Source organism: Aythya ferina (genome assembly GCF_964211825.1).
Source record: "Aythya ferina genome assembly, contig: HAP1_SCAFFOLD_1276, whole genome shotgun sequence".
Lineage (NCBI taxonomy): Eukaryota > Metazoa > Chordata > Aves > Anseriformes > Anatidae > Aythya > Aythya ferina.
In genome coordinates this window covers 3,472-20,001 of record NW_028180783.1, presented here as the reverse complement: position 1 = coordinate 20,001, position 16,530 = coordinate 3,472, and the positions used below count along the sequence as shown (strand labels likewise).

At 53.2% G+C, this 16,530-nt stretch overlaps 1 long non-coding RNA gene across 1 annotated transcript; it reads left to right on the top strand.

Moving 5' to 3' along the window:
• The first annotated feature begins 8 nt into the window (after positions 1–8).
• LOC311429509 lies at positions 9–655 on the top strand. The gene is made up of 2 exons (XR_014688277.1): positions 9–349; positions 564–655. It is a non-coding gene; the product is annotated as an uncharacterized lncRNA (long non-coding RNA).
• The last annotated feature ends 15,875 nt before the right edge of the window (positions 656–16,530 follow it).

Sequence of the window (16,530 nt, the reverse complement as noted above, 5' to 3'; positions counted from 1 at the left end):
TAACGGCTGCAACAAAAAGATGTTTCTCTCAAAGATGCGCAGCCACGCAGCTTCTTGTTCAAAGTACCAGAACTATATCATGGAAGGTGTGAAAGCTGTGACTAAAGAACCACTCCACAACACCAGGAACTTCCCCAATCGCTTCACCTTTCCTTGTCCATATTGCAGCAAGAAAAGCTTTGATCAAGAAGGACTAGTTGAGCACTGAAAAACATTGCACAGCATGGATGCAAAACAAGTGGTTTGCCCAATTTGTGCCTCGATGCCGTGGGGAGATCCAAATTACAGGAGTGCTAACTTCATGGAACACCTTCAGAGACGACACCGGTTTTCATACGATACTTTTGTGGTACGTGTTTCTTCATCCTTGGAATACGTGAGCCTGATGACTCTTAAAACCCAGCTTTTTTTATGTAGCCACTACTGTAAAATGTAGTCCTTGCAGATGGTATAATGCGAGAAGTTGAATTACTGTTAAGTCAGAGGAGGAGACAGCTGGTTTTGTGTTGTGTTAACCAATATGGCCCTGGCAGTAAAAGAATTTCTGTACCCTTCGTTCATAGGATTATGATGCTGATGAAGATGATATGATGGCACAGGTTTTGATGCGTTCTTTGCGGGATAAATAAAATAAAAAAGAAGACTAATTGTCAAACCAAGCTTCCATGAGAGGGAAATGGCCAGCATTCTTGCACTTCTCCCTGTCCATGCCAAGATGAACTCAGGCATTCAGAAATATGGAAGACTTTAATCTTAGTTTTGAATCCCCATTTGATCTTTTGGTATCATTCTTGTTTTTTATTAATATGACTATGTTGTTCAACCACGTAAGGCTAATTTTCTTTTTTGTTTCACACAAAGCTTATTTATAGGTCAGTGTGGAGGAGACAGTTCTGTTTTCCTTCACATCTGCCTGTTTTCTGATTGCTTTCTGCCAGTTGTGCTAGTTTGACTAAAGCCAGAAATACTCCAAATTGACTGGCATGAACTAGCTGGTAAACCTCTTCTTCCCCTGATCTTGTTTACATTTCGTAAATGATAGTATGAGAGGTGTCTTTGTGGCTCTTTTCCTTTAGTGAGACCCCTAGGTGCTAACTCACCAGATTAGTTCCTGTTTCAGCTGGCCTATGATGCCTGTGATTTCATGATGTTTACCAGTGTGTGAATTCTCACAGGCAGCCTCTCAATTATATGGAAAACATGTCTCCAGTATGTCTTCAAACTGCAACATTCCTTAGCAAAAATGTTTGAAGCTGAGTAAGAAACTAGTTCAAAACACTTTAGTTCTATACCTGATTACGATTTTGTTCCATACTTTGACCATAATTTCTAGCCTGCCTGGAAAACAGAACTTTGGTGTTAGCTAAAATGCATAACTTTCAACTGTTATAGCAAATATTAATCATTTGTTGGCCTTATTAAATTGGTGTTTAAAAAATCGGTTTTCTAGGAATCTTAAGCCTTATGCTTGTAGGGGAATTCAGAAGCTTTTTCAATATCCGTATCTTATGTCAACTAAAAATTTCATATATATATTCCTAGTTGTTCCATCCCTCGAGGCAAGCTGGTAGCAAAACTTATAACCCGTAGCACTTGCACAGCACTGCCTTCTGCATTGCAGATTCTAACAAGTATTTTGAATTCCTGTTTTTACTTAAACGTCGCTAAGGTAGCTGAAGCTGTACTTAGATTGTTTTCCATATACATACAGGATGGAGGTTTAGCTTTCAAAGAAAATGTAAAATATAAACAAGTTTGAATTCATAGACAATGGATACTTGATACTCAGTTATACACTTTCATTGTAGAGTTTCATTTTTAGTTTAACACTAATTGCACGGTCAATATGCTGAGATCAAGCAGTCTCAGAGACCCGAACAGAGCTTGGAAATTGGAGTAGTAGTGCTGAGATGTCTGGTCTCATTGAACTTGGCATGCCTGATTGGAGCAGTGGACCTGCATCACCACAGAACTGAGTACTAATCAATTTATTTGACCAATAAACTTCACACTCTGCAGACTGCAGCATAACCTTACCCCTAAGAAATGAAACGCACCCCAGCTAAAACATCTTGATTAAACTTTGTGTCCAGCAAGTTTGTGGCTTCTAATATATTTAACTTGGTTTTGGTGTGCTTTCCCTAATGTGGTAAGGCTGGTATAGATTCTCACTGAGGTATCTGCTTGGTGACTGCAATCTTAGTCTTAGGGAAAAAATACATCAGTGTGGGAAAAGTACTGTGTTATGGGGTTGGTGATTCCTAATGCTTGGTCTGTGAAGAGATTACAATGTGCTAGTGGTTGGGTAGGGATTTCTAGGTTCTGGCTATGACAAAGTTTTGTGATAAAGATTGGCCTGAGTCTAGATTTCTGCAACTGTTCTAAGTGCACTTCCATGCAATTCTGACATTCATAGGTATTACAGTTTTGCACCTACATAAAATCTGCTTGATCTTTGGGGAATGAAAAAAAAAAAAAAAAAGGATGATGACCTGTTTAATTTACTGTGAACACGTTAATTTATCCTGAAAACTTGTAACTCAATGCCAAAACAGGTGATTCTAAACGATAGTTGAAACCAATTTACTAAGCCTGATATCAGCAAGTGGTCTGTGTTAACTTACCTATTTTTTATGTCTTAAAATGAGTCTTGTCCTTAAAAAGCTTGTCCATTATGACTACTCATGGAAGAAAGTCATGTGGAATGGAACAAAATTTACTGAACCGGTAAGTAAAACCTATATTTTTCTATTAGTTCCATTGTTTCAACTCTTCTGACGCTTATGGACAGCATAGATAACAGAGGGGAGATTGTGGTAATCGGAGCTACCAACAGACTGGATTCTATAGATCCTGCTTTACGAAGACCAGGACGCTTTGACAGAGAGTTTCTCTTCAAATTGCTAAATACAGAGGTGAGAACTTAAATTCAACATTAGTGCTACCATGGCAAAGTCCAACTTTATAGGGAAAAAAAAAATGACAACTTGAACAAAAGAGTGATATGTGGAGACACTGCCTTGTTCCATGGAGGGCAAATCTGGTACTGGATATATATGGTCAGGATGATACCACCAAGTAGTTAGTTCTATAACCAAACCTTTCATTCCCAAAGTTGTACCTGTTTACTTAATTCTCTACCCTCAGCCCGCAGGATGGGGGAGAGACGACCACCCAGTAGCCCCATGCTGGCCTGGGTGGAGCCCGAGGCTCGTCAGGAGAACACAGCTCCCACTGAACACCATGGGCCGCTGTTGAATGGTGAGCGAGGGCCCCCGTCAGGGGGAGCAGGGCTGGGGCTAGGGAGCGGGGGGGCCAGCAAGAGCACCCTGCTCAGCGTCAGGACCAGCATGGCAGCCCAGCCCCCAGACACCCCCAGGGAGGTTGTGCCAAGGGAGCAAGCACGGGGCTGGAGGGAGGCCAGAGCTCCTTCCTCTCCTCCCTCCTGCCTTTGGCCACCCTCTACAACCCTCCTTCTTCTCCTGCCTTCTTAGAAGCTGACAGCTTATGTAATACACAATAAATGTTTGTTCATTGTCTTTTGTATTACAAAAACAAGGAGTTCCGTTTGAGGAGCGGGAGTTGCGAAAGCTCCCTGCTGAAGTAAGGAGCTGTATAATACTTGGCTAGACACTATGAAAATTCTTTTGCTTAATGTAACAAAAAAGAGAAGGCCCCTCCCCTTCTCTCCTTCTGCATCTCAGCTGCCTCTTTTGTTCAAAGACACTGTTGCAAAGCTCATGTAACCACCTCCTGATAAGTTGCTAAACTAGTGTATCAACATCCTGCCTTCCTGTCTCACGCTGGCCCAACATGACCAAAAAAAAACAAAAAACAAGTTGAACCACAACGCCGAGGAAGACTATGGCCTTCATCTTCACAACCACCAGAGGGACAGAGACGACCCCCTACCAACAGTGCGCGCAGTCGCAGAATATACCAGATGTGCTGCGTAATCCCGGAATTACCAAAATATAAAAAGGGACCCTGGCGGGGGTGAGGTGCGCGCCGTTGGCAGAGCTGAGACTCCCCGGCCGCCCAGCGCTGTTTTGCTTGCTGTTGCTTACTCAATAAATTCCTTTCTATTATTAATGCAATGCTCTCTGAAAATTAATTAAGGGGGCAACTTCTACAACCCTCCTTCTTCTCCTGCCTTCTTAGAAGCTGACAGCTTAGCTGTCTACAAGAAAGAAGCGGAGAGCTTGCACAGCATTCTGTCCTTCGTCAGCAGCACGCAACAGGTAGGTGTGGCCTTGCCATGGTGGCTGTGCCTGTGTCTCCTGCGGGTCGCGCAGCTCTGCTGCCAGGATGCTGGCGGGCTGCTGGCGAGGCAGAGCTGCCGCCCTCCAGGAGCCCCGCACAGCCCTGAGCCCCTTGAGGCTTTGGTCCTGCTGCCGGCCATGGGTCTCCCCTCTCACACTCCCCGTTGGTCTCTCTGCCACCCGGCTGCCAGGATAAAGACCTGAAGATGAAGTTCCTAAGGAGCATCATCAGCGTCTGCAGAACTGCCAGAAACTGTGGCCTGTGGTGCGGCCTCGATGCCTTCTGCAACAAATACCAGCTGATATTTGTTTTTGGTATTTGTGAGCAACTTTGTTTCTCACAGGGGGACTACCCCCGTGCCGCCCAGCGCTGAATAAACACACCTACTTTACAATCTTATGGATTGTGGAGTCCGTTTTCCACAAGCCACCTCTCCTAAGCCATTCCCCACCACACCACCTAAAACCCTTACAGCTGCCTACTATGGTAGAGGCTGGAATGCTCAGCACACCATGCAAAGGATTCCCCGGCCCTGCACGTGTTGTTGGAGTTTTAATGGAATGCAGGCGTTTGAAGGTTTTGTGCCTCTCCCTGGCTTAGGAGAGGCAGCAGCACAGTGCCCGCCGGCACCAGCTCGATGTCAGCTGCTCCCTTGGACGTGTCAGGATGAAGATGGTCTGAGTGGCCAGAGACACAACACTTTCCTCCTCGTCATTCTGCAAGGGCTGGAGGACTGCAATGGAGAGCAACAGAGCAGAAATGAAACCCACCTGTCTGCAGAGACTGCGGGCAGAGCCTGCCACCCCTCCACCCGTCACTTCCCGCAAAGACACAGAGGGACCAAGGGGTTAGAGTCAGAGAATCATTAACTATCCTGTGTTGGAAGGGATCACTGAGCCCAACTCCTGACTGCACACTGGACGGCACAGGACTTAACACCACATATCCAACAGCTTTGTCCAAATGCTTCTTGAACACCCACAAGCTCGGGCACCATGCCTGCTTGCCTGGGGAGCCTGCTTCAGTGCCCAACCACCCTCTCAGGGAGGAACTTTTCCCCAAAATCTGATCTGAACATCCCCTGACCCGGCTTTAAGCCACTCCCTCGCCTCCTATCACCGGTCGCCTGAGAGGAGAGCTCGGTGCCTCCCTGTCTGCTCCCCGTCACAAGGAAGTTGTAGACAGACGTGTTTTGCTGTTAACATACTCCAGAAAAGCCCTTTCTCTTAGCCACCCCGGTACTGGCCAGCTTCAACCCCAGCCGAGCTTTTGGCCATACAAACTTTCTCCCTTCCCTCTGAAAAAGGTGAATGCCCCCTGCCCCATTGGTCGTGGACCCACACCCCGCTGCCTTCACTCACTGCTGCAGATTTCATGGATCTTCCTCTCGCTCTGGTCCTTGCAGTGCTGTGCGGCAAGACCTAGGCACAAAGCTGCTGTCAGAAGCCTGCAAGGCGCCCCCCAGGCCCACTCGCATGGGGACCCAGTCCCGGGGGGGACTCTAGGGACACTGGGGCTGGCAAAGGCTGACAAAAGAGGGACCCTGGGGGCTGTGGCTCACCGATGAATCTGATGGCTGCCTCCCGCAAGGCGACCTGAGTGTGCTGCAGGTACGGCAGGCTCTGCTGCAGGTATTTCTCCACCTTTCTCTTGTCCTGCATGAGCTGGAGAGAGCGCAAGGTTACGGGGCTTGCAGACCCTGCCCAGCTGGACAGACCACTCCCTCCTGCCAACACCCCCCCTTCCCCTCAGGCCATTCCCATCTCCCAGCCACGAGCCCTGTGGGGCTGGGGTTTTGAGGTATGGAGAGAGCTGTTGTCTTTACCAAGCACTCTGCGATCCTCCAGGTCTGCTCTGTCTGCGCCAGGTGCTTGAGTTTTTCCTGCTTCAGGAAGTTTGCAGCGGTGACAAGGGCTTCCAGGGAGGCCTGCAGAGCAGCAGAGGCTGAGATGGCACCAGAGCCCAGGGAAGGGGACCTGGCAGCCCCCACCTCTTGGCAGGGCTGCAGGCCTTTCCCAGCCCACGGTGGGATAATGCAGTGGGGGGTGAGTGTGAACTGCGTTTGGCATAAGGAAGGAGGGGAGCTGTGCCCCCATTCTCCATGACGCAGGCGGCTGCACCCCGAAGGGACACACATGCCAAGTGCCCAATTACCTTCAGCCCTGGCCCCGGACACCCAGGCAACCCCTGTGGTGTCAGTCTGCTAGTCCCTCTAGTCAGGTATGCCATACGCACCTTGGCCACGCTCTGGGTCTGGTCACTCAGGTGAAAAAAGAGTGGGAGCAGGCTCCTCTGCACGACCTTCTTCAGCTGCCTCTTGTGGCGCCACAACGCAGCCTGCATCACTTTGTTGTAGAGGCAGATGGAGAGCTCTTGCAGCTGGCTGCACTCCTGGTAGGAGGAAGAGAGGAAGACTTCAGCAAGAGCTGCTCCCTGCCCGCGGTGAGCAGGGGCGTTAGGGTGGCTGACGTGAACGGAGGTGCTACAGAATCAGAGTGTGCTCAAAGGAGCTGTGGCCAGATCTGTAGCCACAGTGAAAGGACGCAGCCCCACTAGAGGGAACGTAAGAGGCCTCCTTCACGGGGGGCAGCTGTCATGAGAGTGCCCATTTGTGGGCTCAGGTCCCGCAGCAGCCTTACATCGTTAAACAGTGGCAGGATGTCCCCAGCCACTTGCAGAGCGATGGAGCTGGCCTGCTTCCTCTTCACGTGGTCCATCACGTTTCCGATGAGAAGCAGGGCCTTCATCTTGGTGTCAGCCCTGGCAACCTGCAGGCCCTGAATGATGCCTGGCAGCAGCACGGGAAGTTTTCTTGCCTGGAGGAAGGACAGAGTTTCCGTTTGGTGAAACGATGAAAGGCCACCCTGGGCAGAAGCCTGTGGTGCCAGAGCACCAGGCTGCCATCTTGCTCGCGCAGAGGCAGCACGACGAAAAGGAGGGCAGCTGAGCAAAGACTCTGTGCCCCCTTTCGGACCCGCCCCAAAAGGTACATGGCATGCATGGAAAGCTCCCCAGAGAGCCGCTGGGCCCCTCCATGGCCAGCTCATTTCTTGGCCATTTCTTCTGCGCCACAGAGCTGCGGGCAGAGCAGAGCTCTCCCAGCTGGCCGGGAGCAGGCCATGATACCTTCAGGACAAAGGCCCACCGGCCTTCACAGTAGTGTGCCCTACTCACCATGACAGGTGTCTCTGACGCTCGGAGGAGAGCGCTGAGCACCAGCGAGTGCGTCACTCGGTTGGGATGCTTCAAGAGCCTCTGGAGATGGTGCAGGGCCCCCGAGTCGTCTTCTCCAACATCTGGGTGGGCCAGCAGCTGAAAGGAACACAGCATTGAGAGACTGTCAGAGGCTGCAGGCAGCTCCCGGCTCTCCCGGCGCCTCAGGCCAGGGGCCCCGGGGCCAGGCAGCCTGTCCTGGGGCAGCTGTGGCTGTGGAGGGCCGCAGGGCCGCTGAGTGCCCTGTGCCTGGCAGCACCCAGCAGCCTTTCTTTGCTTGCTGCTCCCGCACGGACGTCCTGGAGGAGCTGCCAGTTTGGGGGTAGATGGGCAGAGGCACACACACGGCCCTGAAGAGGAGCAAGGCCTCGTCCAGTAACTCACCGCCAAGTGAGGGATGCAGTTGTCCTCTGAGATGAAGCCCGGGAGCCTGCGCAGCTTCTGCTCCTGGAGCACGCTAAGTGTCTCCCTCAGGACATTCTCCATCGTCTGGTGCTGGGAGAACATGGTTTCCCACATGGCCAGGGCAGCGCTGCAAGGACGAAGCACTCAGTCAGCAGGGCACACTCCGCCCCAGCGCCGTGGCCTGCACAGGCCCCGCAGGCCCCAGGCTGTCCTGCAGCCCTGGCCCTGCCGCCCCCCTCCCTTGGGGTGCCCTGGGAGCCTTGTCCAGGCAAGCAGGAGAGGGCAGAGATGACGTTCCCTGTGGTGGCAGGGATCCTGGCTGGCTTGCTCAGCTCTGGCTGCCCTGGCTGTGGCCAAGGAACCACGGCTGGCAAGCATGGCGGCGTGGAGGGCCCTGCTCTGGAAACGCAGCGTGCAGTTTGCTGTGGATGTGTCAGGCGGATGTGTCCTGTCCCCTCCCCTCCCATACAAGAAGCCCTGAAGGTTGGCATGCCTGTCAGATGATGGCGAGATCTGCAGCAGGGTGCTGGCCACCTCCCTTGGCCGCTGGTTGGCCAGCCAGAGGATGAGGATGTCCAGGCTGCGCCGGGCTGATGCCGTGTTGATGCACTCCACGTGTCTGTAGATGCACCTCACGATCTCTGGCACCTGGAGAGGCAAAAGTGGAGTGCAGACGTATTTTCAGCCACTACTCACACAACTGCCCTTCCCATCGCTCTGGGATGGCTTCCAGGGATTGCCTGAGGTGCCTGAGAGGGCTGGACGTGGCAGGGAGGAAGCGGGGCCTGACATGGGCTAACGGGCAGGGCAATCCAACTACAGGCCACTTACGTCGGTCAGCCAGGAGGCAGGGTCTTCGATGGCCATATCCAGAACAATGCCGGCCTCCTGCTTGTCGTATATGTTGGAGTCTCTCAGGGCTTCAATGACCTGGAGGATGACGTCTGTCCTCTGAGACTGCTGGAGGTATTTTCCAAAGTTCTGCAAGGAGGAAGGGACGTAAGACACGTTGCAGCAAGTGCCCTGATGGTGCTGCAGAACTGAGCGGTGAGAGCAGCTCTGGAGACAGATGCCTGGCCGTGCTGGCAGCAGCGCCCACGGGAAAGCAGGAAGCAGGGGCTGCAGTCCCTGCGTGGTGGGGGCTGAGAAGAGCCCTCGGGGTGAGGGACCAGGGTTGGAGGCACGGGCCCAGGGTGCTGGCCCTGCAGATATGTGGGGCTTGCCGGTGGCCAGGAGGGCCAGGAGGAGCTGCTGCTGTGAGGCTGGAGTACCGCCTATGGAGAGGTCCTACTCAGGGACAGCAGGACCGCGCGGGCCAGAACAGCGAGGCCACACCAGCCGCACTGATGCCGGAGCCCTGTGTTCCCACAAGTCTCCTGCTGCTGCTGGGACAAGTGTGCCAGGAAGGGAGGAACTCATTACCGTGGCAATGTCCGTGGTAGTGGGCGAAGGAAGCCACGGTACGGCCTTGGCTTTCCCTTGAGGCTGTTGACTAGCTTCTGGTGCTGTTCTTCCTAAACACGGCAGCGGAGGGGGACAAAAAGAAGAAGATTCACAAGGACAAGCCACTTTTGTTAGGAGGCTTACCAAGTGGCGAAAAGAGCTTTTGAGTAGGAATGGCTGAGGAGGGCGGAGATGCTGCAGAGCCCTATGTTAGCACTATGTTAGCACTATCTGAGCTGCATAAAACCGTGCATGTGGTTCACTAAACCTTCCAATTCTTCTTAGATGTGAGAACATTTCACCACCAGGAATGGGAGGCAGTGTTGGACAGAGATGGAAAGCAAAGGCAGACAGCTGATGGGAGCAACGGAGATGGCAAGAGAGCAAGGGGTGACGTGTGCCTCAGGGGTACGCATGCAAATGCTCCCAGCCTGGGACACGCAAAGGAACGAGAGCCCTGCGTGCAATCGCACAACTAAAACGCTCTTGGCCTAACTGAGGTGTGGGGGGTGGCTCGAAGGGCTGGAGCGCTGTAGTGCAGGGATACGAGGGGTACATACAGGGATCCTCTCTCTAGGAAGACCGCTCTAGAGGTCTCCACAAGAGCGCTCCTTGGCACTACTTAGGAAAAGAAGCAAGTGCCTCAGGCAGTGCCTGTGTCTGGAGGGGAAGGAAGCCCAACACAGCTTCTCTTACTGTTTGTCTGGAGGAATCGGAAGAGGTAGTGAAGGGCATCCAAAGCCTCCCATCGTAGCTGCCAGTTCTTGCAAGTGTGGCAAAGGAGGAGCCATCCCACCAACTGTCCCAGGAGCGGCACATTGCACTCTGTGCATCCGTTCGTGGGTCCTCCATCGGCGCTGTGGTCCTGGGCGAGGGAGACAAGGAGGGAAGTGCTGTGGGAGGCAGCTGGGGCCGAAGTCCTGGAGCCAAGAGTGTGCCCAGGGCTGGGTCCCAGGTGAGTCAGCAGCCTCGGCCATGCCTGCTCTCCCACCGTGCTCCCTGGGCGCTTGAGGCCTGCACAGGACGGGGGGCAGAGCTGGCGCCTGAGAGTGCTCTCAGGGACTGCAAACATCCCCCAGGATCGGGGTCCATGGGCAAAGGAGGGCTGAAGGCCCTTGCTTCAGGGCTGAGCCCTAGCTGAGGGTCTGTAGCCGGGCTTGCCTCGGCAGCACCCCTGAGCTGCAGGCTGATGTGGTCTGCGGGGAAGGGGAGGTGGGCTGGCTGGAGGGGTGCGTGGCTCCTTACCTCCGGTGAGAATCTTGTGGGTAGCCATCTGGTCAGCTTCACGGCCCTCCCCACGGCCCTCTCGCAAATAGCTTCGCTGTGGGAGCTGGCAAAGGGCAGCAGAATCTGTGAGGGGAGAAAGTGCTGGTCTGCCCTGGGAGCTGATGCCTGCTAAAGCAGGAGCATCAGTGCTGGGCTCCCGCAGCCCTCCGATCTCGGGAGGAAAGCGCCGCGGACAGGGAGGCAGGTGGACAGCAGCAGCACCAGTGGTGACCAGTGCAGTGCCTCGGAAGAGGGGTCCAATTCCTGCCGCTGCGTTGACGCAAAGGAAGCCCAGGAGCGCCATGGGCAAGGCTTTTCTCCGACACAGGAGGAGTCTGTGGAGGGGAAAGGTCTGCAGCCAGGGGATACGGGGCTGCCAGAAGACCTGAGTGGGCAGCCCCCGGTTCCCCCAAGGGAGGCGGGCACCCTTCCTGCCCTGTGCTGCCTGTGCGTGGCACTGCAGTAGGGCCTGTCCGTTCCGGAGTGGATGCTGAATTCCCTCCGGGTGAGGAAGCGCCCCTGGGAACCCCGCTCTTGGCAAGTGGCAGACCTGCAAGATGTCCTGCAGCTCCCAGAAGCCGGAGACAGGAGAATTTCTGATGAATAGGCCCAGCATGCGGTCCATGGCGTCCAGGGTCTGCAAGGACAACAAAGGGGTGGCAGTGGATCTCCAGTCCCTCTCCCTCTGCCAGGATCTGCACAGATCTCAGCACAGAGCAGCCAGGGATCAACCCAGAGGGATGGGTGTTCCAAGAGCTCTCCCAGAACATACCTCCAAGTAGTTGATGCGGCTTGGGCCCTCCAAATGCTCGTGTGAGGGCAGCAGGAATACACTGTTGAAAGAGGCGAGCAGGATGCTCTTCTTCCTGCCCTCCAGTGCTGACTTGACATAGCTGCAAAGAAAGCAAGGGGCCTCATTGTCACGTTGTCATGGAGCAGGGCCTCAGGGCCTCAGGGAGGAGAACGCAGCACTGCGGGGCCTCGGTCCCTGCCATGGGGGCTGCCTTCCACCTTCCAGAAGCCCCGAGGCTTGGCGAGCAGCGGCCCCGCGGCCGGCACTGCCAGGCTGCTGCCTAGACAGGGGAAGCCTGGAAGCCAGGCCCAGGGCCAGAGCAGGGGCTGGGCACGTACCTCAAGTGGCCAAGTGCAAGCATGGCTTGCTGCTGCACCGCTGTGTTCAGAACGTCCAAGGGCTCGTCTTCCAGCAGCACCTGCAGAGCACAACCGGGATGGCACCGGGCATCGGGCAGCACAGCTTGGCAGCGCCAGCAGAGCTGGTCCAGGTCAGAAGGGCCGGTGGAGCCCCAGTGCCCCCAGCCAGCTGTGGCACCAGAGGGCCGCCCTGCCACCTCCCTGCTGCTGACGGGGCTTCTCAATGGCCCCAAGGCCGTCAGCGGCAGCTGAGTGTCCACGCAGCGCTTGCCCCCGCCAAAGCCCTCGAGAGTCCCGTCCCCACAGCCTGCCCTTGCACCCCTCCCAGAGCCACCAGGGGGTGTCCCCTCACCTTAATATGCTCTGCCAGCTGGTATTTGCTGCAGAAGGCATCGAGGCCGCTCCACAGGCCGCGCCTTCTGGCAGTTCTGAACACTCTGATGACGCTCCTTAGGAACTTCATCTTCTGGCTTTTATCCTGGCAGCCGGGTGGCAGAGAGAACAACGGGGAGCGTGAGAGGGGAGACCCATGGCCGGCAGCAGGACCAAAGCCTCGAGGGGCTCAGGGCTGTGCGGGGCTCCTGGAGGGCGGCAGCTCTGCCTCGCCAGCAGCCCGCCAGCATCCTGGCAGCAGAGCTGCGCGACCCTCAGGAGACACAGGCACAGCCACCATGGCAAGGCCACACCTACCTGTTGTGTGCTGCTGATGAAGGACATAATGCTGTGCAAGCTCTCCGCTTCTTTCTTGTAGACAGCTAACTTGTCAGCTTCTAAGAAGGCAGGAGAAGAAGGAGGGTTGTAGAGGGTGGCCAAAGGCAGGAGGGAGGAGAGGAAGGAGCTCTGGCCTCCCTCCAGCCCCGTGCTTGCTCCCTTGGCACAACCTCCCTGGGGGTGTCTGGGGGCTGGGCTGCCATGCTGGTCCTGACGCTGAGCAGGGTGCTCTTGCTGGCCCCCCCGCTCCCTAGCCCCAGCCCTGCTCCCCCTGACGGGGGCCCTCGCTCACCATTCAACAGCGGCCCATGGTGTTCAGTGGGAGCTGTGTTCTCCTGACGAGCCTCGGGCTCCACCCAGGCCAGCATGGGGCTACTGGGTGGTCGTCTCTCCCCCATCCTGCGGGCTGAGGGTAGAGAAGAGGCAATCTCACAGAAATGGCTCGGCGCTGTGTGAAGACGCGGGCTACGCTCGGGGACTGCTCCGCAGCCTCGTGCTCCTGCCCTGTCCCGTCACAGCCGTGCCGGACACTGGGTGGCCGGGGCTGGCTGCTCTGGCTTTTATAGGCAGCAGTGGGGAGTGCCCCGATGACGTCACAAAGGGCCCTTCTGTGACCCGCTGCCGACTCGGGGAGGGCCGGGTGTCCCCTGCAGGGGCACAGGGGCAGCTTGGAGAGAGGGAGGTGGGGGAATCTCATCGAGTCGAGATAGAGCGCTGACGGCATTAAGCTAGGATGCTACTCAGTGTCTTTGCTAACCGTGGTGCATTGTGCAAATTACCTAAAGCAAGAAGCCGTGGGCCCCTTCCCAAGGTCAGTCTCCTATGAAGACTGGGAGCCTGTCTTAAGAAACTGGCAGAAACTGGTCCTGCGGATGGACAAGAGCCAAGGAGCAACTGAGTCTGCGCAGAGACAAGAGGTCAAGGAGCGGAGACGAGGAAGAGTCACCAACCTTCATCCCCACAACCCCCGACGACCACCACCAAGACACACTGCGCAAGCGCAGATGGGAAGAGTTTCCAGCAATGACTGCTTGGGACTCATTTTAAGACGAAACGGGGACAGGTGATGAGTATGTGAAGCTTCAGGCCTATGTAACTCTTCGCTGTAGATAAGCAAGGCAAGTTGCCACGTCGGGTGCGCACATCTTTGGTAGGACTACCCCCCGTTCTGCCCAGCGCTGAATAAACATACCTGCTTTTCAGTCTTACTGATTGTGGAGTCCTTTTTCCTCAAGTCAGCTTGCCTGTGGGCACCGGGCTCCTCTCAGGGTCTGCTGAGGCCCCCGTTTGCTCTCGTGTCTCTTGCCATCCAGCGTGTCCCATACCCCGGGGAACACCCTTCAGCACACTGTGGAGCCCTGCCTGTCCCCTTCCGCAAGGGTCAATGTTGAAGATTGACTCCACCTTAAGGGACATAGTGCCTTTTGTGGCTTCTCTCTTCTCTTTGAAACAACGAGGATAAAACAGAAAAGATGTAACATAGCAAGCTGAAGGGATTGCTGAACTTGATAAATTGTTGTATCGGCCTTAGTTTTGTATCGGCCTTGCTTTTGTATCGCGCCTTGCTTTTGTATATAAGACTCAGTTCTAGCCACAAAATCAAGGCTGAAGAAGAAACACGGTGCCCATTAAATTAGCCTTAATTGAATTAGCCTTTTTTTGCCTGCTCCTCCTGCATGTACGTCCTGGAGGAGCTGTACATTTGGGGGTAGATGGGGAGGGGTGAGGGTTGTCATATTTACCCAGATATTGCCCCTTACATAATCGTATCTCCCTATCTCTAAGGGGGAAACAGATCCTAGGCCAGGAGCTGGTGGGGCTCATTGAGAGGGCTTTAAACTAGGTAAGATGGGGGACGGGGCTGAAACAAAGCTTGTTAGAGCTGTGCCGGGGGGACAATGGCAAGGCTGGGAGAGAAGGCAATGGCCCAAGTGAAGTGCATCTCTACTAATGCATGCAGCATTGGTAATGGCATGCATTAATGCCATGAGCGCAGTGTTGTGGGGAAATCCCTGAGTGCGTGCAGCAGGCTTCAGAATTCACTTGCGGAGGCAGAAAATGTCCCCATCCCGCAGCACCGCTGCATCCTGCCAGCGTGCAGGGTTCTTTAGGTGGGTCAGAGTGTATGGGCTGATGCGTTTCCAAGTTGAGAGAGAGAAGCACGTCTTTTTGAGGTAACAACTCGTAGGATCTTTGAGAGTAAAGCAATCTTTGCAGTAGTAGGTGCCTTTCCTGCATGCAGCTCTTCTTCAAGTGAGTAATTTTTACAGCGTGCTTATGGATAGTTGTTGTTTTGTTAACAACTTCTTACGTCGTCGTTAACAAATGATGTTATTTTGCGTGTTTTCTCTGTGGTTCTAGGTCCCTTATGATTTTTGCAGAATTACGGGGCTTACTGCAATCGTGACCTTATGCCTTCACCTGTATTTCAAATATTATCAAAGTTGCAACATTGGTGGTAAAGTGATGGAGCAGGGTTTAGGGGAAATGTTTCATCCAAGTTCCCTGTGCCAGGGTGTATCTGAAAACAACAGCAGTAGGCATGTAAGATGTAGCCTTTTTCAGGGTTGGAGACAGTTTCTTTTGTTTTTGGAGCTTTTTCCTGCTCTTTTGCTGGCTGTAGAGCCTTGTAACCTTCTGGATTTTAAGTGCTTGGAATTCTCTTAATAGGGGGATATTTAGTATCAGTTGCTGGCTAACTTGGTTTTGGGATGTAGTGGCATATGCTTCTGTTTTGGGGTTATAAATGAATCTACAAATATAATATTTTTAACCTTTTTGGGCTATATTTTAATCTCTAGATATATCAAGCCATTCTTTGTGAATCCTCTTCAGAAGATAGGCGCAGTATTATCAAGAGACTGAGCAGGGTCACCTTTTTCATCTGTGAAGGATAAGTCTGCAATTAGCCCTGCTGGGGCTGCTGTGCATTCATGTCCTGTTGGCATTTGTGGACTTGTAGTGGTTTAACCTGGCCGGCAGCTAAACACCACACAGCTGTTTGCTCACCCTCCCCCCTCCCTGTCTGGGATGGGAGAGAAACGGGAAAGCGAAGCCCGTGAGTTGAGATAAAGACAGTTTATTAAGACAGGAAAATAATAATAACAATACATGTAATAATAATAACAATAATGATGATAATAGTACTACTACTAATAATGTGTACAAACAAGTGATGCACAATGCAATTGCTCACCACCCGCTGACCGATGCCCAGCCTAACCCTGAGCAGTCCGGCCCCCCTCCCCCAACTAGCCACCCCTATATATTGTTTAGCATGACATCAGATGGTATGGAATACCCCTTTGGCCAGTTTGGGTCACCTGTCCTGGGTCTGTCCCCTCCCAGCTCTTGCTACACCCCCAGCCTGCCCATTGGCAGGACAGAGCAAGAAGCTGAGATGTCCTTGGCTTAGTATAAGCACTGCTCTGCAACAATTAAAACATCGGGGTGTTATCAGCACTCTTCTCATCCTAAGCCAAAACATAGCATTCTACCAGCTACTAGGAAGAAAATTAACTTTGTCTTAACTGAAACCAGGACATCTATCCACCCCTTATTCCATACCATTTATGTCATGCTCAGGTTACACTCTTTTGCATACATTCTAATTAATCGCTATTTTCGTCTAGGGTATATAGTAATCATGGTAGTGATGACATACAGTATTATATAGTAATTAACATGATACAATTCAATTCATGGGCTATTCTCACCCAGTATTAAATCCCCTTGAGGTACACACCGGATCTCTCCGTTCTTTTGCATTACCCACCAAGTGCATCCAGGTCCCTGAGCAAAAGCAATTCCCTGAATGGGTTTGCCTTTTCCTGAGGCAGGAGTAGCCCAGACTGTTTCTTACGTGCACTACAGGAACTTTATCCCCTTCTACAGTACGTAACAGGTTGATTGGGCAGGTCTAGCTTGGTTGGCAGATCCCCTAGTATTGACTAACCAGGTGGCCTTTGCTAAATGCGTATCCCAATTTTTGAATGTCCCAGCGCCCATTGCTTTCAATGTAGTCTTTAACAGTCCATTGTATCGTTCAACTTTCCCGGAGGCTGGTGCATGATAGGG